The following is a 25,887-nucleotide window of genomic DNA, read 5'->3' as shown; positions in this document are numbered from 1 at the left end:
AGGGTAGAGACATTCCCTCACAGAAGAAATCACTGGGTGTTTTAAGTAATGATGAGACAAGAAGAGTCCTGGAGGAAAAACAGGACAGGGATCAAGGACAGAACCTTGCTGTTCCTGTTGTTTTGTTGGACTGGTCAACAAGAGGTTAAATAAATCTGACTCTGATCCATTTTAAACTAACTTTCCCCAGCCTGTGCATTCCTGAGCTATCTCTTTACAGACCTTGAGACCAGACAGGATCAGACTGGAGCTGTGGGCTCACAGTGTCCAGGAGATATTCACCATCATGAGATGGTCATGGGCCCTGTCACAGCCAATCTGCAGCTGATGGGTGCTCACAGCTAGCAACAAGAAATGCACTTTAGCCAAGTCCACCCTCCTTGCCTTCTGAGTCAAAAAGTTTAATTCCTTTGTTCTCAGACCCCAGCCCTAAAACCTAGATAGACCCCTAACCCTGGCACCTCAGAGTCTTGAATGCCCAGAGAGGTCTCCCCTGACCTCTCTTTCCTTGTCTTCCCCTGATGGATAAATGCTGACTCCTTGCCTGCCCTTGTACTGTAGGTTCAGTCTTCACCAGAGGGTCACAAGGGCCCTTTCTTGGACTTGGGAGCAGACCAGCCACCCCTGTACATCCCTCTGATTTCCAGTGGGTGGAGCAGTGGACAGAGGCTGGTTCATCCCCAGCTTACTGTATTGTTGGAGGGTGGGATTGAACTTAGGGACCCCTACCCCCCAGGCCTGCCCCCTTGTCCAGTGTAAATATTACAGTATATCTTATGAATACTCATTAAGCATGTCTTTAGAAATACAAGTACCAACAGTCTTGAAAATTCCTGTAACTCTGGAATTATTAGTACCATAGTCTAAAGCTTTGTCTTCACAACTTCTGAAGGTTTCATGTTGTTCCCATGTGAATTGTCAGTCCTTCAGTGCTCCTGTGGTCTGCGGGGGAGCCTGCTTACAAAATGGCAGACATGCTCATGTGTCTGTCAGTGTTTAGAGCGGATAATGCAAGCACAGCATTTCACCACAACCCTGGTGACTGAGTTGCAAAATTATTTATGGCTTTCCCATTTATGGCACGCTGCTCAGTTTCCCATGAGTTGCTAGGAAAGATTCCTGATAGCTACTATGAGCCATTGAAACCTATGAGACTTCATTTATTATGGCATAATATACACATTACCTCACTTGTGTTAGACCATATGGAGAGCTCTCTGTTGAATTTGGCATAGTTACTGGGGTGAAACGGGAATGAATTCTGTTCCTCATCCTCTTCAATTATGCTGTATGTGGGATCAGGCAGCCAACTTCAACAGATCATCTGGGCATAGCAATCAGTCCTCAGGACAACATCACTGCCGTCACCTATGCCAACGAAGAATAATAAATGTGGTATTGAAGAGTTTCTGAGTGACAGGGAATAGTGTAATCACAAGAGTAGATCAATAGAGCTCCCTGCTGACATTAAGCTAATGTTCAGAAGTGGCGGGAGAAGCAGAACACCCACTTGTCACTCATTTTTGTGTTGGCATTTGGAAGAAGAGGCAAGAAGCTCAAGAGAACTTGAAGTCATAGAAAGTTCTAAATCCAAATGAGTGAGTAACAATGACTCCTTAAATAGAGAAAGATCTACCCAGCGCGAAAGCCATGCTCTATGGTGCCAATTTGCCTCTGGCAAACAAGTGAACACTTGGACTATGTGTACATTGAGAGAAAGAATGTTAATCTCTATAATGTAGATATAAGAGGACAGTGGCCAATATGTGGCTATTTCCATGTATCTTTCATCTCTCTGGGGTGGTTTATTTGACATGCAGTAGAGACTTGGTTTGCTCCCTTGTATAGTTGGAAATCCTTTGGGGGGTCTCTCCCGTGGGGATGTTCATGGAGATGTTCATGGGACTCCCCTCAGGAACTCTTGGGCATTTTATTATTTCTTTCAATGAATTCACTTAAAATAAAAGCAACCACATTAAAATTGGTCTAAAAATTCATGATAATTTGAGAAAATAATCTGAATAGTTTTCTACATTTTACAGTTAAAAAATTTCAGAATATTTTACAATTTTTCTGTTTACATTGAGAGGCCATCTGTCTATCTACAATATTTGTCACTCCTCTCTCTCTCTTTTCTCTCTCTCTCTCTCTCTCTCTCTCTCTCTCTCTCCCCTCTCAAGAACCAAAGTAAAACTCAACAAAGAGGAGGAAAAGTTAGCAAGGATTTTCAGAAATTTGATATAGAACCTTGGTTCATCCTCATGTTCTTTTTCCACAAGCCTGGCCTCTTCTATGTTTCTCATCTTTATCAGAATCAAACATAAATAATGAATAGTTCCCCTTGCTAGATATTGTCACTATAATGAGTTGTGGTTGAACAGATCTTTCCCTTCCAAAGGACAAGCTCTAACTTTGCTTATGGTTGACTATTTGAAATAAAATCAAAAGATTGGTACCCACCCTCCCCCCCCCAAAAAAAAGTCTAATTAGTGTTCGTCTATTGGAGAGGAAGCTGAGCATGCTGCTCCACCACTGCCAAATGAAATTAAGGCCCAATTATTGATAAATGAAGAGTGGTTTGTGCTGGAGCCTGGCCTGGAGTCTCGGAAATACATCTGTCATTTGGCCTGTACAGGAGTCATTCATGTGTGACATGGCATCCTGCGCATTTATCATGCATCTGTAGATTTTTGTTTTAATTCAGTTAGCTGTCTAACTAGATTCGGTGCTGGATGCCTCGAATGGAGTCAGGATTTGGACTGACAGATGCAATTCTAGTCTGAAATGGTGTGTGACAGGACTAGCTATCCTGCATATTAATTATTATTGAAACCATTATAGGCAGCGCTTTTACACTAATGGTTGATTCCGTTATCTGTTTTCGTGGCTCCTCTGGTTAACAATTGCCCAGTTGCTCCGGGGCAGGTAGGAGACACGCTGGATCAATGGACCATTGTTGTTAAGTGCACTTACCATTACCATGAAAATTAGAATGGAAGTGCTTGAAAGGCAAGAATGAAATGCCCTGTCTTACCATTATGCAAATTGCACATTCTATAAATGAGATAAGTAGGGGGAGAAACACTTTTCATAAATCTTAACTAGGTAAAAGAGTTTATTAAGTCCATTGTCAAATACAAATTGAAAACAAACATTTGTTAAGATGATAAAAAAATAATGTCTGCAGGGCTCTTCCCAACCTAGCACACAAAACTCAGTTTGGCACATGCTAAGGTTTAATTTAAAGTTCCCGTGGTTTTATCACTCCATTATATAAAATATTGGAAATAACTGTCACCTTCAAAGAGAAGCCAGTAATGTAATTTTTGTCCAAAGTTCTGAGGAAATGCTGTGTAAGGAGGGCTTGAATGAGACCCACGCTAAGGGCAACCATCTTGCCTGTACCTCTCTGGTTTTCTTCATTGTTTATGTGATTTCCGGGTGTCCTGGTCTCACGCCCACTCTACCTCCCCCTTTTATTTCATGCGTCTAATGAACATTGATGAGGCCTGCAAAAAAAATTCCAGTCGCAGAGGGTTAATCGAAGTCAATGTTGTTGAAATGTACAGTGTTTCTTGTCATTTGCTTATCAGCCTCATGTGATAGGTATTGTGTGATTACAAACTGTGTGGGTTCAGTGGCAGGCACAGCTTGAATTACACATTTCCATTTCTGGGAGAATTTGTTAAGTTGCTGAGGACTTTGATAATGCAAAATAAAAAAACGTAATACAATGAAATGTAATATTCTGTTAAATAGAAAATTAATGGTAGAGTTAAAGTAATAATGATGAATTTGCATCTCTTCAAAAGATTCATATTTGTTAAAGGACATTTCACATTGCAATTTTAGGTCTGAAGAAGCTTCTACTTTCCTAAACAATTAAAACTTTGCATCTTAGAATAAATGCTTTTTCATCTCATGATGTTTGAAAATGAGGTGCTGAAAAAGAACTTGGCTTCAATTTAAAAGTTCAATAGCTTGATTAAGATATCGGGTTTCAGGGTTTTCGTTGTTAAAGATATCCTTTTGAATAAAGGAGCAAATTAGAAAGCAAAGATGTATCTTAGTATAAATAGATCTTAAGATATTAGTAGTCATAATATTCGGGAAATATAAGTAAATTTTGACTTTACAGTTTGGAAGCTATTATCATTTTTTGTGTGATTAGCTACTCCAATTTACAGTGTTTGCCTCACTGCTTTATTTCTTTCAATAGGTTTTTTTTTTTTTTTTTCATAAGACTCCAAAAACTTAATTATGGCTTATGCAAATATCATTTGAGGGAAAAGAGGGTAATATTAAATCTCTAAAAGCATTGTTAGGGTGAATGGTAGGAAATCGTTATAGGTATGAAATGGCATTCAGAGGGGGAAAAATGGGAGGAAAGTGAGGAGGTCTCTCAGGTTCTTCCTTCCTTAAAACCATCTACTTGGACCAGATTGTCTCAACTTTTATCAAAGGTGAATGTTTTAGAAAGTTAAAGGTGGGGGCGGGGGCGGGGGCGGGAAGAGTTTTTGCTTCTGCATATGTCCAGATTTAAAGGCAAACTAAGTTTGTATAATGCTGCAGTTGCTAAAAATGAATGTATGAGGTGGGCAGCTGCAGAACCACTTTTTTTTTCTTTATTGAATCACTTAAATTCTACCTATATTAACTGGAATCTCCAGTCGTGTACAAAGCCTACAGAAAAAGGCACAGGTGAATTAAAGTAACAATCATGTTTAACTAAACTGGCAAAATTGTTAATTTTACCTAAGAAGACATGAAGTTGAAAATCATCCACATAATTTTAAAGCATCCATAGTCTTCTGAGTACTGAGCTTGAAGAGTAAAGAATGGTTAGGAGCATGAGGCTATCAATGATAAGGTGATGTGTGTGCAAGTGAAATGACAGGAAACAAGAAGAGAACATAGGTCAGAAAAGGGGAGGACAGATTGAGTGAGGAGGAAAAACTCTTAGATTTAGTAACCAGGGGTCTGCAAATTAAATGAACAAGAAACAGATCAACAGGACAAAGGCACACAATTTTTATTACTATTTCTCTGCATACATGTTCATGAGAAAGGAAGCAAAATTCAAAGAAGCAATGACACTGAGGGCTTTATGGACCCTTCTTAACTAAGAAAAGGGGATATGGACTTCACAGGACAAGTTGTAGGAGGTGATTGGGTAATATTTGAGGGCACTGATAGAATGGAAGAGCTATTTTAGTAAGGTCTGTTTAATCATCCTCCTGCTGTTGACTACTATTTTTAAATATGAGTCTTTTTTCTTCCCTGGCTGGGGAATGGGGTAGTTTCCTCAAAGAGAAATTTGTGCCCTGCTTTTAGGTAGCCAAAGGGAAGGCAAAGAACTTTCCCTGCATCTGTTGAGTCTTAATTGCCTTCGGCTCAAAATAATCCTTATGTCATAGTGATATATTTTGGGTGGCATTTTGTGATCCCTAGCAAAAGGTAAGAATATGTTTTGCAAAATACTGATTAAATACCTTAAAGTTAATGGACTTTTATTCTAAGATTTTCTTTCCTCCATTTTCAGCTTTTAAAAGAACATTTCCTTCACGAAAATAGGTTTCTTTTCATCTTTCTCCCTCTAAGGTCAAAATAAATCTTTGGTGCTCAATGTCTTTATCTCAAAATATTTTTTCACTTTTCTTTTTAATTCTGTGGTCCCTGATTTCTCAGACATTTGGAAACTTGCTGTAAAACACTGTCTCCAGAGGAAATATTAACCACAGCTACTCTTTATTGAGCTCCTGCTATGCCTCAGACAGTATCCAGAGAGATGCACACATATATTCTTTAGTGCTAATCTTAAGAGATGGACGGTATTGTTCTGATATAATAAATGAAGAAAGCATTTCATAAAAGATAGAAACTAAGTTGCTGGCCCAAGGTAACATAACCCTAGGGTGACCTTATCATCTATCATTCAAACAGGACACTCCATAGAATGAAAGAGGGTAATGGTAACAGTTATACCAAGGCTTGGAGTGTAAATGGGGGCTTTCCAGGACATTAGCACAGTCACCCCACAGAATTACTTTAGAGCAAAGGAATTAAATCAACTTGCATCGAAAGCCCATGCCTGCTCTTGTCACCGCATTAGGCTGCTTCTGAAAGTCATACAAAAATAAGAATATCAATTTCAGAGGAGCTGAATTCACCGATCTGTCTGGCACCGGGACATCCAAAATCACAATCCCTTCAGCCTCTCTTTGGGACTATTTGTATTGTAGGACATCTACTCCCCGTGGTGATTTTACAAACATTTAAGAATGCGAAGCAGACTCTGTGTAAGGACCCACGCCTGTGTAGAACCGTGTTAGCGCCTGTTTTTAAGAGAGGAATATATTTTGCACATGTAGAAGTGCAATGAAATGCAGTGGTCTGCGGGATTCTGACTTCCTTGAGTGGCAGACACAGGACAAACTACCAGTACACCCCCCGACTGTCATTTATGCAGCCCAGCAAGGCAACCCCAGAAATGGTTTCTGGGACAGCCTGAGCCCAATGTTGCAGAGGGGAAATAGAAGTTTGGCAGTTATTTGCCTTGAAAACAAAGCCTAATCATCTACCATAGTTAATGCTGTGTGCTTAACTTTTCCTCTGTTATCTGGGAAAATGCAGGCGAACCCCGCGTGTCTCAAATAGATCGAGATGATTGTGGGAACAGAGCTCAATGACACTAAATCAAAATGATGCATGAGCATTCACCCTCTCCGCAGTGTTCAATGAATGAATGCAGTTCAACTTTCGGGTCGGCGCCCGGTTCTCCCACCTGCACTGTGACCTGTAACTTTTTAATTTTGAGAGAAAGGCTCTTCCCTTGCCAGAAAGTGCTTTCTGTTTGTGAAAGAATATGTAAAATAGCACCAGGTGAAGAACGACTTTTTCACCCAGTCTTGAAACCATCACAAAGAGACAAATTTTGCTGCTTTTGCTTCGTGTGTGAATTTTTTCCACACAGCTCTATTCATGGCCTGAAACAATGGGGCCAGTGTTGGCCAGCAAAGAATAGCGCTATTCATGCACCCCGTCCCCTGCACAGTGCCTACACTTGTTAGTCTTGGCTGCCCTGTGCTGCTGGCTGCTGGCAAGAAAGTCAGGTCTATGTTGTTGGAAGGAGCAGGGCAGATCAGAGAACGGGAACGCTGGCAGCCAGATTCCCAGATAACCTCAGCTCCTCTCGAAACTCTTGTTGACATAAGCCTGGCTTTAAGGGGTGTCTGGAATTCCAAGAACTCTGGCCAGGTGTGCGGGCAGGTGCTTGTGCTTCCATTCTAGCCACCCCCATGCTCTGCTCTGCTCCCCAAATAGAGGCAGCTTCTTTAGGGTTAAATGCCCAGCTTAAGAATCATACTGGATTTGAATTGTGACTCTAGAATGTTTAGTGGTAGAAAGGACAAATCCCTAAACGTCTCTGAATCTGCATTCCTTCATGGGCAGAAAGGAAATATCCATGCTACCTACTTCGTGGGGTACCATGAAATTCAATGATATAGTATTATACTATGATTAGTACAGCATAAATGTTAGCTATTATTGTCATTCGGCGAAAGCTGATGTAGCGATTACTGTCATTAATGAAAGACTGGTTGAGAGCAATTTCTCTCTTGGTGGGAAGTTAACTGCTGTGAAATCGTGGACCATCTCTCTGTAGTGATGGGTTGGGGAGGGGGGGAGAGACAAGCTCCAGCATTTTGTTCATAGCATCAAGGAAGAAAATGTACTGTAGCCGAGGCCACTCCATTTGTCTCAAGGGCAGGACAGAAGACTGATTTGCTTTCATGTGGCGTTACCTGGAAGAAAGGTTCTGTTAATGTATGCTGGAGATGGTCTAGCCATCCTCTGCCCTACCTCTCCAACCCCGAGTGAGTGCAGCAAAACCTGAACCCTATCCTTCACGTTCTTTTTCATAAGTGACAAGAGGTCTTCTAGCGCCTGTTTGACTGCTAGGAGGAAGCAAACTGCCTAGTCCAGGAAATCTGTCGAAAACTTAAAGATTCTGGAAGATTCTGAGATCACCAAGGGCAAGAATCCTGCTTACCCTCCTCTAGAAATGCCCCTGAGCAAAGCCCACTGGGTCTCCGAAAGGGGCAGATGTTATCAGGGGGGGTGCAAGGAAGGAATTGCCTTTCCCAGTCAAGAAAAGTGTAAGATGGATCTACGGATGCAAGGTGTCTGTCTTCCAAGTGCCTTCCAAACTAAGATGTTGTCATTTCTGACGCTTTCCTCTCAATAAACATCCTTTAACTACCGCGTGTCTTCTGTGAAGTTGCCACCATGAAAGCTGGACACATTTGGCACCAGCTTGCCTGGCACAGTTTACACATCCTACACTTGTTCTAGTATCAGCACTTTAGATTCTGTTAATGTACTATATGAAGCATAAAGAGTACTAATCACAAGGGCAATTTTCTATGTTATGTATATTATAGAGGAAAGATAATGTAGCCTTGGTAATTTTAGACATCTTAGCCAGTAGTTTTAGGAATAGCAGACTTCACTTGGTGTGATCACATAATTGGAAGACATTATTGCCATTCATAAATGGAATTAATTAAAATTTTAATTAAATTTTCAAAAGATAATTTAATAAAAAAGTAGGATGGATTAGAAAATTATCAATGAATTTACAGATTCATTTAAGACATTTATCTCTGTCACTATTCAATTTCATTGAAATCTGTTAAAAGTTATAGTAGGTGTGTCCACAGTAAAATTTGAGTAGTCACCATATTGTTTCAAGTAGCATGTAGTTTCAAAGATGTTCTTTATTTTTTAAACACAAAGATTTACCTGAAAGATATCATACATACCACACCACATCCCCTTCCCCAAAGTTCCTCTATTATTAACATCTTGCCTACTGTTATATATTGTTACAATTGATGAGCCAATACTGATATATTGTTCTTAACTAATGTGCATAGTTCTTAATTAGGGCTCACTCTTCTTTTTTTTTTATATTCCCCATACAATTTCACTCTTGCTTGTTTGTTTAGTAACCCTATGAGTTAGGAAGAAGTAAAAAGCAACTTGTGTTTTGTGAAGGTAGAGAGAAAAAAAAATGTTTGTACACAGTTGATGGGAATGTAGGCTAGTTCAGCCTATTGAAAACAGTATGGCAGTCCCTCAGAAGATTAAAAATATGGCTAATATATGGTCAGCAATTCCACTGCTAGGTATCTATTCAAAGACTACAAAGACACAAATTCAAAGGGATATATACACTTTTGTATTTATTGCAGCACTATTACAGTAGTCAAGCTATGAAAACACCCTGAGTGCCCAATGACACATGATTGGATTAAGAAGATATGGTATATATGCAGTGGAATACCACCTGGCTACAAAAAAAAGACAAAATCTTTCCATTTGCAACAACAGATAGAACTGGAGGGGATTATGCTAAGTAAAATAAGTCAGAAGGAAAAAGGAAAATACAGCATGATTTCACTCCTATGTGGAATATAAAAACAAAACAAAGGAATAGACAATACAAACACTCAAAATCTGAGCGAAACTGAGGCTACCAGAACAGAAGGGTGGCGTGGTGGGAGCAAAGGGAGAAAGGAGACTCAGATAGGAAACAAGGAATTTCAGTAACATATGGTGAGATTTATGATAGGAGAAGTAAAGGGGAAATTTACTGGTTTTCTTGAGGAGATCCTCTTTAGCATGAGGTCTGCAAGATAAATACAAATACGTCAGACAAAATGTTTTAGCAAGGGACAATAGTTAAGTAGTTCGTTGGTTTGTTAGTTAGCTCATTTAGTTCTAGTTGTATCTTCTCCTTGTAACTTTAATTCTCGGGAATGTGACATGTGCTTCTGGCAATGATTTAGAGTAGATAATTGCAGAAGTTCTTGCTAAAAGCTACCACAGAAAAGTGGACAAAATATTTATAAACATGCTTCTGAATACACAGCTGAGTCCTTCAAGAAGTAAGGAGAGTGAGAGAATCCTCAACTCAAACAAGTACTTAAGAAGTGGACTTGACATCGTGGTCTTCCTGGGACAGGATGGGATTAAGGGAAAGTTGAAGATGAATGTCCAACCCCAAATTATGAAATACAGCAGGAAATAATCCATCATAAATGTTAATGAGCACACACACAAAATAAAAAGGATTAGCACTAAAAGAATTTTAAGTAATGGATTATTAGAGACTATAAAATATTATGTTAAAAATGGTTAAGGAAAAACATGTCAGAAAAGCATAAAACAGCAAGAGAAAGCCAGCTATTAAAAAAAATGAAATAGTGACATTTGGGACAAAATGGATGGATCTTGAAGTGATTATACTAAGTGAAATAAGTGAGAAAGTGAAAGACAATTACCGGATGGTTTCATTCATTTGTGGAATATAAATAACCAGAGAAAACAAATTGGCAAAACAACAAAATAACTCTTAGTCTCTGTGAAATATATGGTGGTTATCAGATGGTGGGGTGGAAGGACAGGATAGGGGAGGGAGTGTGATCCGGATTGACACTGGACCCTTGTGTGTGGGGCGGGGTGGGGTGCGGGACAGTGAAGCATGTGCCCAGGTTCAGGTATGAAGTTGTACTCTCAAAATTATAGAGCGATATAAGTAAGTGGCAACTCAGTACAATTTGATTTAAAATACAATAGAAGTGAGGCATGGGAAGTTTTTGAAAATAACTAAATTGGGGTCTCCCTGGTGGGACAAGGAGTTAAGCACAGCATTGTGAAGCTATCAGCAGCCTCTGCAGCAAGAGTTCATTCAGTCCCCGGTCGGCCAAAGAGCTACCCACATGGCACAGCAGACCTCTCCTGTCTCTCCCACTGCTCCCCTCAGCAGTGTATTTCAGCCACTCTGCCAGTTCTGCTCCCCATTCTGTCTCTGGTGAATCCTCTCACCCCCCCACACCTCTGGCCTGTACCCCAGTTCTTGTATGCATAAATAAATCTTTACAAAAAAGAAAATAACTAAATTGAATTTTTAAGGTTAAAACGTGTAAATATTGAAAACAAAAAAAAAAGCACACCAAATAGTTTAACTGAGAAATTCTAAGGGTCCAATAAAGATTTTTCCAAAACAGCAGAGTGATTAAGATAAAATAAAAAATATAAAAGAGGTTAAGACTCATTAAGGAGAGAAAAATTTCTGTCATGAGAATGTCATAAGGAGAAAATACTAGAATGGAGCATGGGAAGTGTATGTAGAGAGAAGTCTCAGAATCATCCAGATTTGGTGAGATATATGATACCACAGATTTAGGAGGCCCAAGCAGGATTAAGTGATACACAGACACATCTTACAAAAATACTAACGACCAACCAAAAAAATCTTAAAAGTAACAGTAAAGAAAAGATAAATCATCTGTGACAAAAACAATCATAGTAACTATGACCTCAGTAAAGATAGGGAAATGTAGGAGGCAAGGGAATGACATCTTCAAAGTGCCAGGGGAAATAACTGGCAACCTAGACTTTAATATACAAATACGCTATCACACATGAAAAAGAATAAAATAAATTATTAGGTGAAAAATGAGGGCTTACCACCCTCAGAACCATGCCAGAAGCACAGCATATACAGGTATGGTTTGGGAAACAGAAATTTAGACTCCAAAGAAAGGAGGTGGATGTAAGATCATGAGCCGAGAAACTGGTAAAAATGTGAGTTTATATAAACAACCAATAACTGTATAAATCAGCAATGGTGATAATTATGATGAATAATTTGCAAGTATATAAAAATAATATAAACTAAATATTAGACAAAGTAGTGGGTCAGTTGGGAGAAGGTGAGCATAGTTATAAGGCTTTTGAGATATTAGAGCAAAACTAAAAGATTAACTTTAGACATTGCTAGGTCAAGCCCCATATTAAAAATTTAAGAATAATGTCTAAAAGAATAGAACAAGTCTCAAAGCGAGTAGAGGACAGATTGAAAATAAAACCAACTCAGTGACTTGAAAAGGAAAAAAATATTGTCAAGAAAGCCAATATTAAGATGAAAAAGTTGATATAGATACATAATTATAATAAATTATAATAAATATTAACTGACTAAAATAATATCAGCAGAGGCAGCAAAAATATACTTCAACTGGAAAATTAGGAGATTGGCTAGATTTGACAGTCATTTATTGTATAGATTTGAAGGTCTCTGATAGCTATTAACATCTTTAATTATATGTAATAGATATACATACCTACATTTCAATGTAGATATAGATGTTATATATAAATTTATATATATTTCATGACTATATGTCACATATTCATATCTGTACCTATCTACCTACCTATGTATCTACCTCTCTACCTAATCTATGTATTTATATTAAGTAAGCACTAGATTCCACTACTTCCCAAAGTGGGAAATCATTGTGGCCTAAGAATATGGAAGGTTAACTAATCCAGTACAAATGTGGCCTAGCAATGGGAAGAGGGTGCCAAATGTTGAAATCCAAGGTTCGAGGCAGTGACCAGGAACACAGCATATTAGGGTTACACATTTTAAGAACTGTAAGATAGGGAGGTAAGTTTATAAGATCCAAGCTGTAAAAGAAAGAAACAGACAAACAAATAAATACCTATGAAGGAGGCAGGAGTTTCAACTCCAGAAGAGTCCTGGGTAAGAAAAAGCATAAACAGCGCCCTGTATCTGTTCAATCTGGAGACGTCTTGGAAATACTTTGAAATCTGTTCCCCCAGGTTTGTTTTTCTTCTCCATCACACCTCACAAGGAACACAGAGAGTGATGTCCTGTCACTTTGATGCCTCTCTCTACTCAAATGGCAGAAACCAACCAGGTGAGTTGTCATAACTTAGATGAGGCAGGGATAAAAATACACCTTGGAGAGCTTGCTTCCTGATGACAGACTGAGAGAAGCTTTTTGATTTGAGTGATTTGGAGCTTAAATTCAGTGCCAACCCTTATGAATGTCTTAGGACGCTGGGTTAGGGGAGAGATTATACCGGGGTATAAGGTCTTTTGTCTGTCTGCCCTTAGAATTGTCTTTGATGGATGGATGACCCTGTCTAACATCCTGATCAAAAATTATGAGTGAAAACTGACAGTTGAATTTTTTATATCAGTATTCAGGATTTACCTTTATAAGCAGCATAGTTACTGCAGAGTTAAGCATCCTAATTAATCACAATGTCTGAGAATGCAACCAATTTAATCATTTTGTTTTGTTTCATGAAAAGCAAAAAAAAAAAAAAAGCCTTCCCTGTAGTTTCAAAACATAATTTAAAAATCTTAAATTCTAAACCCCAAGTCTTGGTCTTTAATTGGAATAAATTATGTGATCTAGTTCATAGGATGGGTCTGCTTCGCAGTCTGCTCTCCCAACTTGCCCAAAGAGGGATTCCAGGAAGAAAGTGGTGGCGCCAAATAATAGAAATGCAAACCTCCCTGTCCTCTGTGGCTACAGAGGGAATCACAGAGGATCATGAGGGTCCTGGGATTACTAGCAAATTAGAAGGGATGTCTATTTACCAACTTTCGTGGTATCTTTTGGTAATAATGACCTTGAGCTCATCACAGGTCATGGTTGGTGTTTGTTCTGTTTTGATTAGGTGGTATCCTTGCCTGTTTTTATAAATGTTTTGTGAATCATCCTAGATTTGCAGGCTATCAATGTAATGTTGATGCTTGTTTTTGAGTTTTAGCAAGCAGCTATTTTGGTTTTATTTATAGCCTTTCCTTACAATAATATCAAGGAGTATATGGGATTAATTCTGAAAAAAATTTGAGTGATTTAAAATCATTTCTTCCTGCAATTATGAAACCTTTTAACTATTTTTAGTGAAGCTTAATGCATTGTTCTGATCTCATTTTACCTTAGAAGGAATGATGTCCTGGAGACATTCCATTTCTTACTTAACATTTCATCAAAAATATTCTTACTTAACATTTCATCAAAAATATTCAGTCATGTCTGCATCCCAGTTTAAGTTCAAGTGAAGACTTCAAAACACTAATGAAAATTATTTGTGAGTGTCTACTTATGCCATTTCTCATAATCCTCACACAAACTATTTTATAGGAGAGTATCACATTAGCTCAGATTCAAATTCAGGTCTAAGGAACCCAGAAGCCCATGTACCATCTTTTTACACTTTGCAGACAAAGTCTCCCTTCTTTTAGAAAAGTCTCTCAAGGAAATGGGAAGCAGGGGCAAAGTTCAGACCATGTCTTTCATACCTGTGAAATATTTTCATATTTTGGACTGTGTGGAATATCAACACCTATAGTCATGAATTCTCCCTGAAGCTTGGGAGCCTGTGGAATTCATGGGTGTATTGGCACACACAGAGGGGATGAGTTGGGTTTCAGAATAGAGACACTAAGGAATACTGCTTTGGGCTTGCTTCAGGGGCTTACGGAAGAGAAGGATTTACTCCAACTTGCCCACTACTTTCCTCGCTGTGTTCCCTCTGCTTTAGTCTCCCCCATCTATAATCCATTCCTACCTAACTCCTAGAGTTACTCTTTTTAATATCAATCCTGATCATGGCATTTTCCTGCTTGAATTTATTAAATAACTTCTAATTGGACTAATATAAATAAGCCACATAAAAGTGAACAATTCAGTGATATTCAGCACATTCACAATGCTTTGCATTCACCATCTCCTCCTAGTTCCAAAATATTTTCATTATCCTAAAAGGAGATGCCATATGCATTAAGGAGTCACTCCATTCAGCCCTGGAAACCACTAATCTGCTCTCTGTTTCCAGAGATTGACTGTTCTGGATATTTCATATAAATGGAATCATATGGCATGTAACCTTTCATGTATGGCTTCCTTCATTTAGCATAATCTTGCCAACAGTTGTCCGCATATTGGTGGTTGCATGCACCTGCACTTCATTCCTTATTATGGCTGAATAATATTCCATTCTATGGATACACTGCATATTGTTTAGCCATTCACCTCCTGATGGACATTTGGGTTACTTCCAGTTTTTGGCTAGTGTGCAAACTTCTGTCTTTGTCCACTGTTCTCTTTCCCATTCTCACTTGGAGTTAACTCAGTGAGTAAAATCTTGGAGCAGAATGGGAGGCATTGAATGCGATCTATGAACAGATCTCAACTTCTTATTGAAATTTTAGTGCCTGTCAAGGTGTGATAGTTTTCTGTAAAAGACAAACCAAAGGCTGAGGCTTCAGGAATGAGTTCCATGTAAACTTGTCTTATCTATTTCGATGCTTCCCCACAGTAGTTCTTAGAGGTGAGAAGGATATTACTGTTCCGTGAACGTTTCCTGGAGGGATTGAGGCTAGGCATGAGGACGGTCAGCTAAACCTGGCCTGGTGTGGACTTGTTACATCGTCTCATATATGTACTTTTTGTTCTGCAAATGTTCAAAGATGCATAAAAGTAGAAAGACAAATTTAATAAACTCCCACACATCTATCACCTAGCTTCAACAATTAACATCTGTTGTTCTTATTTTATCTGTTCCCCTACTATCACTTTTTCTGTTGTTTATTTGTTTTGTATTTGTTCTTATTTATTTGTTGTTGGCACATTTTAAGGCTAATTCTAGACATAATATTATTTTACTTGGACATATTTCAGTAGGCGTAACTAGCTTTATTCTTTTATTATAATCAGAATCCCTCCCAACCCAACAATCCCTTGGTATCTTCAATTTGTGTTGTTTTTATCAATTGTGTCAAATACACCTTTTTTTTAATGGTTGATTTATTAAATTCAGAATCCAAAGAAGATTCTGTGAATGTTGCAAGTGGTGAGTGTTCTTTTACATATGTTTTGACATATAATAGTTTCCCTTCTTTGGTGCATTTATTATAGAAGTTAAGAGTTGGTTTTTTTGTCTTAAATAATTCCTGACTTTGGCTGAATATATCTTTTGGTGTTATCTAAAATATTTTTCTATCTCCTATAAATCAGTAGTTATATGTGTAAATGCCACATATATACAGACCACATATATAGTGGTATATATAGGCATAGGGGAATAAATATGTATATACAACGGTGGGATTGGATGGGATTAATTCCATTTTCTTTGACATTAAGATTGATCAATAGTTCATTATCATGGTGTGCTGAAAAATATTCCCCTAAAATATATCTATATTAATCCCTGTAACATAATATAATCCAATATAACACAAAGCTAATTAATATAAAAATATTGGGGTGCTCTTTGCAGACATGATTGACTTACAGCACTTGAGATAGAGAGATTATACTGTATTATCTGGTTAGGATCAAAATGCCATCACTTGTGTCCTTATAAGAGGGGGTCAGAAATTACATATCATTCACACACACACAAGAGGTGGAGGCATTGTGACTAAGGAGGTAAAGATTAGAGCGAAATAGCCACAAACCAAGGGATGCTAGCAGTCACCAGAAAATAAGAGGCAAAGAACAGATTTTTCCCTATCACCTCCAGAGGGGGCCTGGCTCTGCCAACACCTGATTTCCACTCAATGAAACTGATACCAGAACAGACAGAAAATAAATTCTTGTTGTTTTACATCATCAAGTTTGTGATGCTTTCTTACAGTCGCCATAAGAAACTAGTAACACTGGTGTGATCTGCCTGATCCATCCATTATCAAGTTCCCCATGAACTTTTCCAATAACTTTAGGTGCCCATCCATCATCAATGTGCTTTCATGCCTCCTGACCCAAGGAAGATCTGTTATTAACCACATTACTGGAACAGAACTTAAAGAGTCATTTAAAAATTTTTTAACTTAACCTTAATGCCTTTGTGCTTGAAGTCCACACTCAGAGTTTTCCACTTGGCTTCCTTCTTTCTCCAGATGTCCACCGTCCTTCTCCTTATGGCATTGTCTAATGGGATCTTCACTATATTGTATGCAGGGGCTATGTCTTAGCCACCTTTGTGTTTTACTTTCCCATACCTGGAGCAGAGATTTAAATATGATTGACTTGTAGTAAAATTTAGTTTGGGGCAAGAAAATTACCAGGATGATGCTCTTCTCAACCTTCCAAACCCCATTCTGTTGTAGTCTATTGGATAAATGAAGAGTTCTTTTTAAAAAAAAAAATTATTTAGTTATGCATCTAAGAACTTGGGTGTGGCCCAGAGGTGCAGGGGGTGAGAGGATTCACCAGAGACAGGGATTGAACTCATGCTACAGTGGTTGGCGATAGCTTGATAGCACTGAGACTTTAACTCCTGCACCATTAGGGAGGCCCTAAGTAAAGAATTCTTGAAATGTTCATGCTCTTTGTCTGCAGAAGGTAGAATTACTCATTTTGCTTCAATGTGTATAGTAAAGGACTCTGGGTAAAATAGATTTTTACAAATTTTACAAAGCACATGAAATTTAATATGCATCTCAACTTTTAAAAGTTTCTCTTTCTGAATATATCTAGTGATAATAAAGGTAAACAGGTGTTTGAAAACATACTGTCATAAAGTACCAACCTGGCAGAAAACCTGTAGAATTTATAATGAGAACACAATCCAATTGAATTTGTAATTAGCACTTTTGAAATGTGCTCATTATTATTGTTATTATTAGCCACAAAACTATGCAGCTTTGGCTCACACCCATTGGAATTTTAGGGTGTGAATCTAGCCAAAAGCAGTCAGTATAGAAACCAATAAAAGAAATATGTTGCAGATTTTATGGAAGTAATTTTAAGTTAAATATCCAGCAGGACTATCAATTAGGTAGAAATTATTCACTGTTCTGGGTCAAAGAAAATGTTCACTTTTGAACATGCAGACCTTTATGAAAAATATCCTAATAATTTGAGAAAAATGAATATACTCATGAATGGGAAGTAATCCTGAAAAAAAGAGAACATTTATAGTTGAAGGGGCGTGTCCCAACAGAGCAAAGAGAATTTCAAAATTCAGGGATTCGACTTCATTGAGCTTCCAGAAGAAACTGCTCCACTCTCCAGAGGATAAAAGGGTTCTGAGCTGAGCGACTCATCCCTGATGACTCATTTAGGAAAAATGACTGGGCACCTAACAAGCTTGCAGTTAATTTCATTAGCTAACATTTATGGGGCAACCACAATGCTGCATTACATGCCATGGGTGAAATATGGGTGATCATAAAGAGGAGAGGGAGAGCCATCAATAATCGTGAGATGAAACCCCAAGGAAAAGGGAAGGTTTCTGGAGAAGATTCAACTTAATTCAGCATCGAATGACATCTTGACCTGATTGGTGGGGAGGTTAGGTCCTTTCAATAATAGAACTGGCAGAAGTTAAAACACAGATTTAGAGTCATTTGAGCCTTGAGTGGGGATGGCTAGCACATTGATATGATTATAACAGAAGAACTTGCTTGACACTGTGGTTGGCACATGGCAGTAAGTATTTAAAGGTGCTTAATAAGAATAGATACTCAAAAAATATTTAAAGATACTCAATAACACTTGAGAATCAATGACTTTGACTTTTTTGTTTCCCCAGGTGGGTATGCAAATAACACATGAAGGGAATATGATGCAACACTTAACAGTGATGTAGTCCAGCTCCACATAGGTATATGACAACCCTCTATGTACCTTGCATCAGCCCAACTCTGCTAATTTATATTACCTTCATGACTGTATGCCTTTGATTGTATGGTTCTCAGTTTGGACAGTGTGGACAGAATGTATATGAAGTTCACCTCTATGACCATAATCCTAGATGTTGAGGACATAATGCAATTTTCAAAGAAAACAAACATACCCACAGAAGCCATCTTGTTTTTTTTTTTGGTAACCCCTGCCCTGAATCGCAGGGGTGGACCCTTTTCTGTGATCTTTCTTTGTTTTTAAATAGACACTTGTAGAATTCCTTCTACTTACTAAGTGCATTCCTGAAAAATGACTAAGACCATGGAAGCCCCAGGCATCTCAGTTTTAAGAGGTGAGTCACTGGAGCAAAGAGATAGTTACAAAACAGTGTGATAGCTATGAGAATGACTTGCTAGAGCAGACCATTCCCCTGAGATTCACATTTCATGGCTGTGGTGTGGGGCAGGCCAGTATTTAACCCCTGCTTCAGGAAATTGTAATGAGTAGTCAGGGTGGAAAATCACTGTAGTTCTCAAAGCATGGTCTTTGGGCCAGTAGTATCAGCATCTCCTGGGAATTTGTTAGAAATTCTCAGGTAGGACCCTAGCTCAGAACTACTGAGTCAGAAATTCTAGTGGAGTGAGGGGAAAGGGCAGTGATATGTTTTAAGAAGTCTTGAAAGGTGATTATGCTGCAAAGTCAAGTTTCAGAACTACTGAGCGAGACTGGTTCTGTGTCAAGATATTGGGGATGTCTCCTACAAGAATCCCAGTTTTGTTTTTTATTATACCAGCTGTCTCATTTGAATATACCCTATTAACTAATTTTTTGGTTTTCCTCTTATTTTCTTCCCATAATATATATTCAGGGCCCCAAAGCTGCCAGCTTATTCCATTGAAACTCAACAAGTGTTTGTGTGTGACTCCAATCTCACTGTAGGCATTTATAGGGCTTTTTTTTTTTTTTAAGTAGACGGCATTGTTCCTGGAGACTTTAAGGAATTAAGAGTTAGTAACTAGAACCTTCAAACAGACAATATCCTGCATGTATAGCACTGCATGATTTAGGAGATCAGGGAATAATGGATACTACATGGGAAACTTGAGAGGGACGACCCCAGAAAATAAGACAAATTTGAGCTAAGCCTTGATACAGAAGTCGAATTTGGATCATTTTACTGTCTGCCTAACGGAGGAGAGAGAGGATATTAAGAACAGATAATCTCCCTACAATCACCATTGAAGACATTAGCTGTCTAGAGAGGCAGACACAGAGCTGAGAGGCACGTCAGCTCTCCCGAAAGTGCACCCTGAAGTGTGGGGTGTCACACTGACACCCCAAAATACAAGTCGACAGAAAAGATTTTAATTTTCACTAATGCAATCTGAGTTTGGGTAAGTTGGGTTAGCTGACCTGGATACTTTAGCTTGTAGGAGGCACCTGCCAGGGTGGCAATAGGGAAGATTGGACTTCAAGCTGAGCAGGGTTGAGCCTTGGCTTCACTACCTACTACCTGCTAGAGCTTTAGTTTCCTCTTCTCAACAGTAGGGAAAAGAAATTTCCCGTAGGCTATTTCTAGTGTAAATAAACTCACACATGGGCGATAACAACTATGTGGTAAGATACAAGTGTATTCTTACAAGTGTATCTTTCCCTCCTTTGGCCTGAATGCAATCAATTATTGGATTGGATAAGAATGGAAGCAGTAGTGGTTAGGAATGAAAGCTGTGGATTCAAAGGGCCTGGACTGCGTCCCAACCCTACCACGAAAATATTGTGTAACCTAATGTAACCTCAAAAAATATCCATTCCCTCTTGGTAAGAATCTACAAGGATGATTTTACATACCTCATGGGACTCGTGTGAAGATTTAATGAGACAATGCAAGTCAAATAGCTAGCTAAGTGCCTGGAAGATAGGAAGCCCTCAGTAACTTAGCAATTATTCAGGGGGTACAACTTTCTGCAAACTGACACTCTCCAAAGGAGTCCCTTGCCTCTCTAGGTTGGATGATGCAGGGGCAGTTACCTCCACCTCTGCCTTCTTAGCATCCCAGCCTCAGCCTCCCATTAATAGATCTGCAGTTGTTGTTGCTTTTCCAGAAGAGTAGTCAATTATTGAATCAATTTTAGATATGCTGCACAGGGTACATAATAGCTGACCTGGGAATATCTGTTCCAGTAAAGTTAATACTTGCAAAGCATCCAGGCCTGCCTCCAACCAATACTTTAATTTTCTTTCTAATACCTAGTTATGTGAAAAATGGTCAGAAATCAAGACATATGTTCTCATCTCCAGTGTTTTCATTCTCCCCACCATGCCCAAAACTCTTCTGCCACTCCAATCCTCATTTCCATTATATCCGAATGGAAAAATCCAATCCAGGGCTAGCATTTTATAGCTGATTTACAAAAAAAAAAAATCCCTTAAAAGTGCCAAGTTTAGCCTTGACATTGTTCCTTGTGCATCATAAAAAGAAATGCATTGAGAAGCCTTTGGGGTCCTTGTTCAGCTGAAGCACTTCCCTTCTGTGTTTTTTGTTTTTCATTTTACCTTTTACTGCTTCACATGAAACTGAAGCTCTTGGGACTCCTGCCGCCCACTGTAAACCCCTATTATTGATCATGTACTTACATGGTTGGCAGCGTTTTATGTAAGAGGAATAAATGATATAGTTGTTTCTATCCATTAAACTATACTGTTATCAAGGGATTGAAAAACTACCCCCGAACATGGCCATTATTTTTGGAGGTTCTCTAATGTTTAAATATAATTGCCTAGTAATCTTGTATTTACTATGTGGTGGCAAAGTATAGCTAGCTTCGTGTTTGCACCTTATAAAATGTAAGGACATTTAGTGTGTTCAATTCTTTGTTGTCTTCCTTCTTCTCCTGGCCCTTGCCTTTCTCCGAGGCTCCACCTCCAGGCATTTGGATCTGTGGCTTCCAGAGACTTCCCACGTGCTGTAATTTTTTTCCATATGAACTCATCCTTGGAGAACAGTAACTTCCTACTTAGGATGAGGTGGGGCTTCCCAGGCTCTGGCCATGTGGGAAGAGAGCTGGGGTCTCAGAGGCACAAAAGATTCTGCATGATTAGCAGAGCCTGAGACTCAGGAAAACGTGCCTAGTGAGCGAAAGCCCCAGCCTCGAGGAGGCTTAATTATAGTCCAGGGAGGTTATTCCTTCCTCAGCAGCAGCTGCCACTGCCCACGTGTACTCACACGTGGGCACACACGTGCACACACACAGAGGCACGCACATGCCCTCACGCACCATCCGTACGTGCAGTCTCTCCTCTTAGAGGACGCTCATCAAGGCAACTCTCAACCATAGCTTTTCCTGCTTCTGCTCCCCAGACAAACCTGCTCCAGCCTTTCTTTCACTTTTAAGTTGTTGGTGGCAAAGACCTTGAAACTTTTAAAGACCAAACAAAACAAAATGATGAAAATAAAATAACTGAGGGTTTCCTAAAAAGGAGGCCAGGGGCTGTTTCAGCTTTTTATTGAAGTATAATAGAGGCTGAGATTTTAAAATGTTTTTGTTTCTCTTTGAAGGGGTGAGGAATTGTGCACGGGGGGTTTTAAATGTGCTGGTGTCAGTGACTTGTGGGAGGTTTCTAAGCTGTTCATGCTAACTCTGAGGGATGCAACAGAAAAATCTGAAAGTTGATTTCTTCTTTCTGATTCTTCTGGTCTGTGAAGGAGGAAAGAAAAGGAATAAAGCCTTATTTTGCTCCTATAAAGTATACAAGGGGAGCGCAGAGGAACTAATCTGGTTATAGAAGGGAGATACAGACCTCGGCACATTTTGAGCATCAAAGGCCGCCGTCCTGGGCCTACTTACCTCATCCCACATTCAAGGTGTTCTGCCTGACAAGCTTTTTAGCTCTTGAGATGCCTTCTGCTTCTGCTCGTCCACAGCCGGAGAACATGAACCTTCATTAGCCAAGCCCTATTGTTGGTGTGGCTCTTCCTCCAGGTTATTAGAAAGTCAGGTTGGAATTTGTTTCCCCTGTTTTTCACAAGCCGCCTTAGAGGAGCAGTCAGGGTGAGGAGGCAAACATTGACCCCGTCCCCTGCACAGGAGTGCGCGTGCACACACACACACACACACACACACACACGCCATCAAAACCTGGTTCATCTCTTTATGGAATATTTAATTGTAGACAAATCACTTAGCTCTGTCTGAGGTTTCCCATCTGAAGATTGAGGACATGAGTACTGCCCAGGGTAATTGTGTGAATTGGTTGAGTAAATGTGTGAAAGACTCGGGACAAACACTTCTTTTTTTTTTTTTCATTTATCTACTTTGAATTGTGTGATTTTTTTATTGAGGTAATATTGGTTTGCAGCACTGTGTGTGATTTAAGAATATAAGTTCACACCTCTTCAGATTCACATCACCACACCACACCCACCACCCAAGCACCCGCAGTCCTGCAGCACAGTCCACGGAGCCCCCTCCACACCTTGCTCCCCACTCTTTCCCTCCCCATGCAATAGTCTCAGTTCTATAGTCAGATTTTGAGGGTTTGTTTTAATTTTTTAATTTTTAATTTTAATTTTTAATTAATGTTTTAATTTTTAATTTTTTAATTAATTAAATTAAATTAATTAAATTGTTTTAATTTTTTCCTTCTCTGTATTCCACATATGAGTGAAATCATCTGCTATTTGTCTTTTGCCTTCTGAGTTACTTTACTTAGCATCATCCCTGCTAGTTCTATTTGTGTTATTGCAAATGACAAGAGTTCATCTTTTTAATTTTTTTTTTAAGATTTATTTATTTATTTATACAAGCACTGGGTACAGTCAGAAGCGCGGGAGGGTGAGAGAATTCACCAGAGCCAGAGCGGGGAGCAGAGCAGGCAGAAGGACCGAAGTACACTGCTGAGGGGAGCAGCGGGCGGCAGGAGAGGTCTGCGCGCCATGCGGGACCCTCCTCCAGTGGCCGGGGAGCAGCCCGGGATGGAACTGGCGCTGCAGAGGCTGCGGGCAGCTTCGCAACCCAGCGCTTAACAGCTGCGCCACCGGGGAGGCCCAATTTTTTTTTTTTATCTTTTACTTTTTTATTTATAAAATTTTGCATCATTGTTCATTTTTAAACAATGTTTTCTTTCCCCCCACCCCCAGGTATAGTCCCCTATGGGGACATCAGGGGGAAAAATAATAATACAAAACACAACAAAGCAAAACAAAAACAGACAATTATAAACCAAAGCCACCTTGCAGGGGAGGAGGGAGAGGGACCAGAAGGAGGGAGGGAGGAGCACAGGAGACTGGTGATGGTGCACGGGTGCACTGTGAAGAGTTCATCTTTTTATAGCTGAATGGCATTCCATTGTTTTACTGTTTCCTGAAATCCCTTTTCAGACTCACTTTGTATCTTGATATCTTGCTGTACTTTGTCTCTACTTGCTATCCTTTTTATCTTGGTGATCCCCTCTGTTCATAAGCCCTGGTTTCACCACGCCAGAACAATCCATTGGCTGGTAATTAATAATTATGACAAGTACAAAGGCAGTGCAAACTCCCCCTTCGTATGAGGGGGTGGGAGGAGCAAGCCGACTTCTTGATTAAATTTTTCACATTATTAATTATCTCATATGGATATGGGTTCGTTTTTCAGAGTTGCCTTTCCTAACCACTCTGTTGTCATGTTCTCTCCTCTATGTAACCTCACCCCCTGAGGAATTTCCTATTACAATGTTCCATTACAATAGGGCAGACCCCAGAATACATGCTTCTCTCCACCCCTCTTTGGTTTCTAAAACTCTGAACATTTTCCAGGATAATACACCCACCCCAGCAGAGATTCCTCTTGGGGTCAAGAAGAAGGGATCCCAGGAAAGGGTGAGGGCAGGAAATTCCACCTCAGGATCACTCTTGAGTCTTTGTCCCCCTCCCAGTTCTAAAGCTCTGTTGTTTCCAGTGCAGACCATAGTCCTGCTGAGGCCTGGTGGGTGGGATGCTGCCATTAAAGTCTTTGAGCCCATAAAGTTTAAGGTCATTTTTCTAGTCAGCTTAATTTTTCTCATTCTCTTTTAGAACAAAATCAGGAAGCTGTTTTCTGACACGGTGACAAGAGAGTAAAAGAGCAAGAACCGGTGTCGGGGTGCAGGGTACTTCCACTATTGCTTCTGAGGGCTGCATATCAGGACTGGTGAATTCTCAAATTGGACACTGCCCTACGACATAGATCAGCTGTTATTTTGCAGTCTTAGAGGAAACCTTGAGGAATCTCATTCCTTCAATTGTATTAAATTATCTGCCAATGTTGTCCATTCCACTCAAAGTACTTTCATTGAAGCATTTAGCCTGGACTGCAGGAACAGCAAAATCTCTTAAGTCATTGTTTCATTGGATGTTTGGTTTACCTTTTGGTTCCACAACAAAATAACTTAATAAATGAAAGATGAGTAGAATTGTTACTATAGCAATCCCCATAGTAACATCAAAATGCTGGGCACTCTCATACTTCAAGTGCTCAGGAGGCATTCTCCTAGTCCTCCCACATTTCAGGTCTAGCTCCCCAGGTTTCAGCTCCGATGGCTTGAGGTCTTAGGATATTAAATGAAATCCATTTTATTTTCATCCTGAAGAATTAATGGACTCACAAAATGCCAAGATTTTTTATCTACTTATATCTTCTGCAGAAAAGTCAGAAGTGCATGTTTTATGAACTCGACAGTATGTACGAGCTGCTTGCGTTTGAGTTGTTCTTCTGATTTTTTAGGTCTGTCCTTAAAAACAACATCAGCAATAATCCCAGGCAAGGCATGAATTGCTCTTTGTTGATTTCAATAGTCTTACATAACTTACATGGGGGCAGGACTAGGAGATGAAACATCTTCAGAATGCAGCATTGTGGGAACACACATGTTTTTAATCTCCTATTTTCCAGAAGATCGCCAGAAGGGATCCCCAAGAGGTCACTTCAAGAAGCCTTTTGCCACCTGGTAGGATTATAAATGGATTCTCTGACTAAGATCACTGTTATTAGGTTGAATGAATTAAAAGCTGTAGAAAAATTAAATGGGAGGTGAAAACTGATTTTGAACATCATGTCTTTTTTTATACATTAGGTATTCATACATACATGTAAATATATATCACTGTTTGTGTGTGTTTAGCATAAATTTATACACCAGCTGCTGAATATTAAGTAGAGGATCTGTGTATCTTGTTTCTTAGCTCATTGTATTCTGAATATTAATACTGACACCCTGAAGGTAGAAATACAATTGGAAAAAAGTTGTGTTCAACTCAGAACCAGTGGGCTTAGAAAAGTGTGTAGCCCAGAGAACTCAGGTCAGGGACTTCATGAAGAGCAACCTTCAAGAGAAAAAGAGG

General features: G+C 39.3%; 2 long non-coding RNA genes across 5 annotated transcripts in view; one reads left to right on the top strand and one right to left on the bottom strand.

Annotated features, from left to right (window-relative positions):
- The window catches only part of LOC119243020 (uncharacterized), a 47,225-nt gene extending 45,654 nt beyond the window's left edge, over positions 1-1,571 (bottom strand). For both annotated transcript variants that reach the window (XR_005124609.1, XR_008551345.1), the window contains exon 1: positions 1,187-1,571. This is a non-coding gene — a long non-coding RNA (uncharacterized LOC119243020). The remainder of the gene's footprint in view (positions 1-1,186) is intronic.
- On the top strand, positions 1,192-25,570 carry LOC119243021 (uncharacterized). Of its 3 annotated transcripts, none has more exons than XR_005124610.2 (4): positions 1,192-1,598; positions 12,700-12,797; positions 18,439-18,510; positions 24,583-25,570. It is a non-coding gene; the product is annotated as an uncharacterized LOC119243021 (long non-coding RNA). The 3 variants fall into 3 exon arrangements; XR_008551346.1 differs by lacking the exon at positions 1,192-1,598 and adding an exon at positions 11,436-11,655; XR_005124611.2 differs by lacking the exon at positions 18,439-18,510.
- Positions 25,571-25,887: the final 317 nt, after the last annotated feature.

This window comes from Talpa occidentalis, unplaced genomic scaffold (assembly GCF_014898055.3).
Source record: "Talpa occidentalis isolate TD23 unplaced genomic scaffold, MPIMG_talOcc4v2.1 talOcc4.13, whole genome shotgun sequence".
NCBI lineage: Eukaryota > Metazoa > Chordata > Mammalia > Eulipotyphla > Talpidae > Talpa > Talpa occidentalis.
The sequence above is the reverse complement of the archived record's forward strand: the minus strand, read 5'-3'. Positions and strand labels throughout refer to the sequence as shown.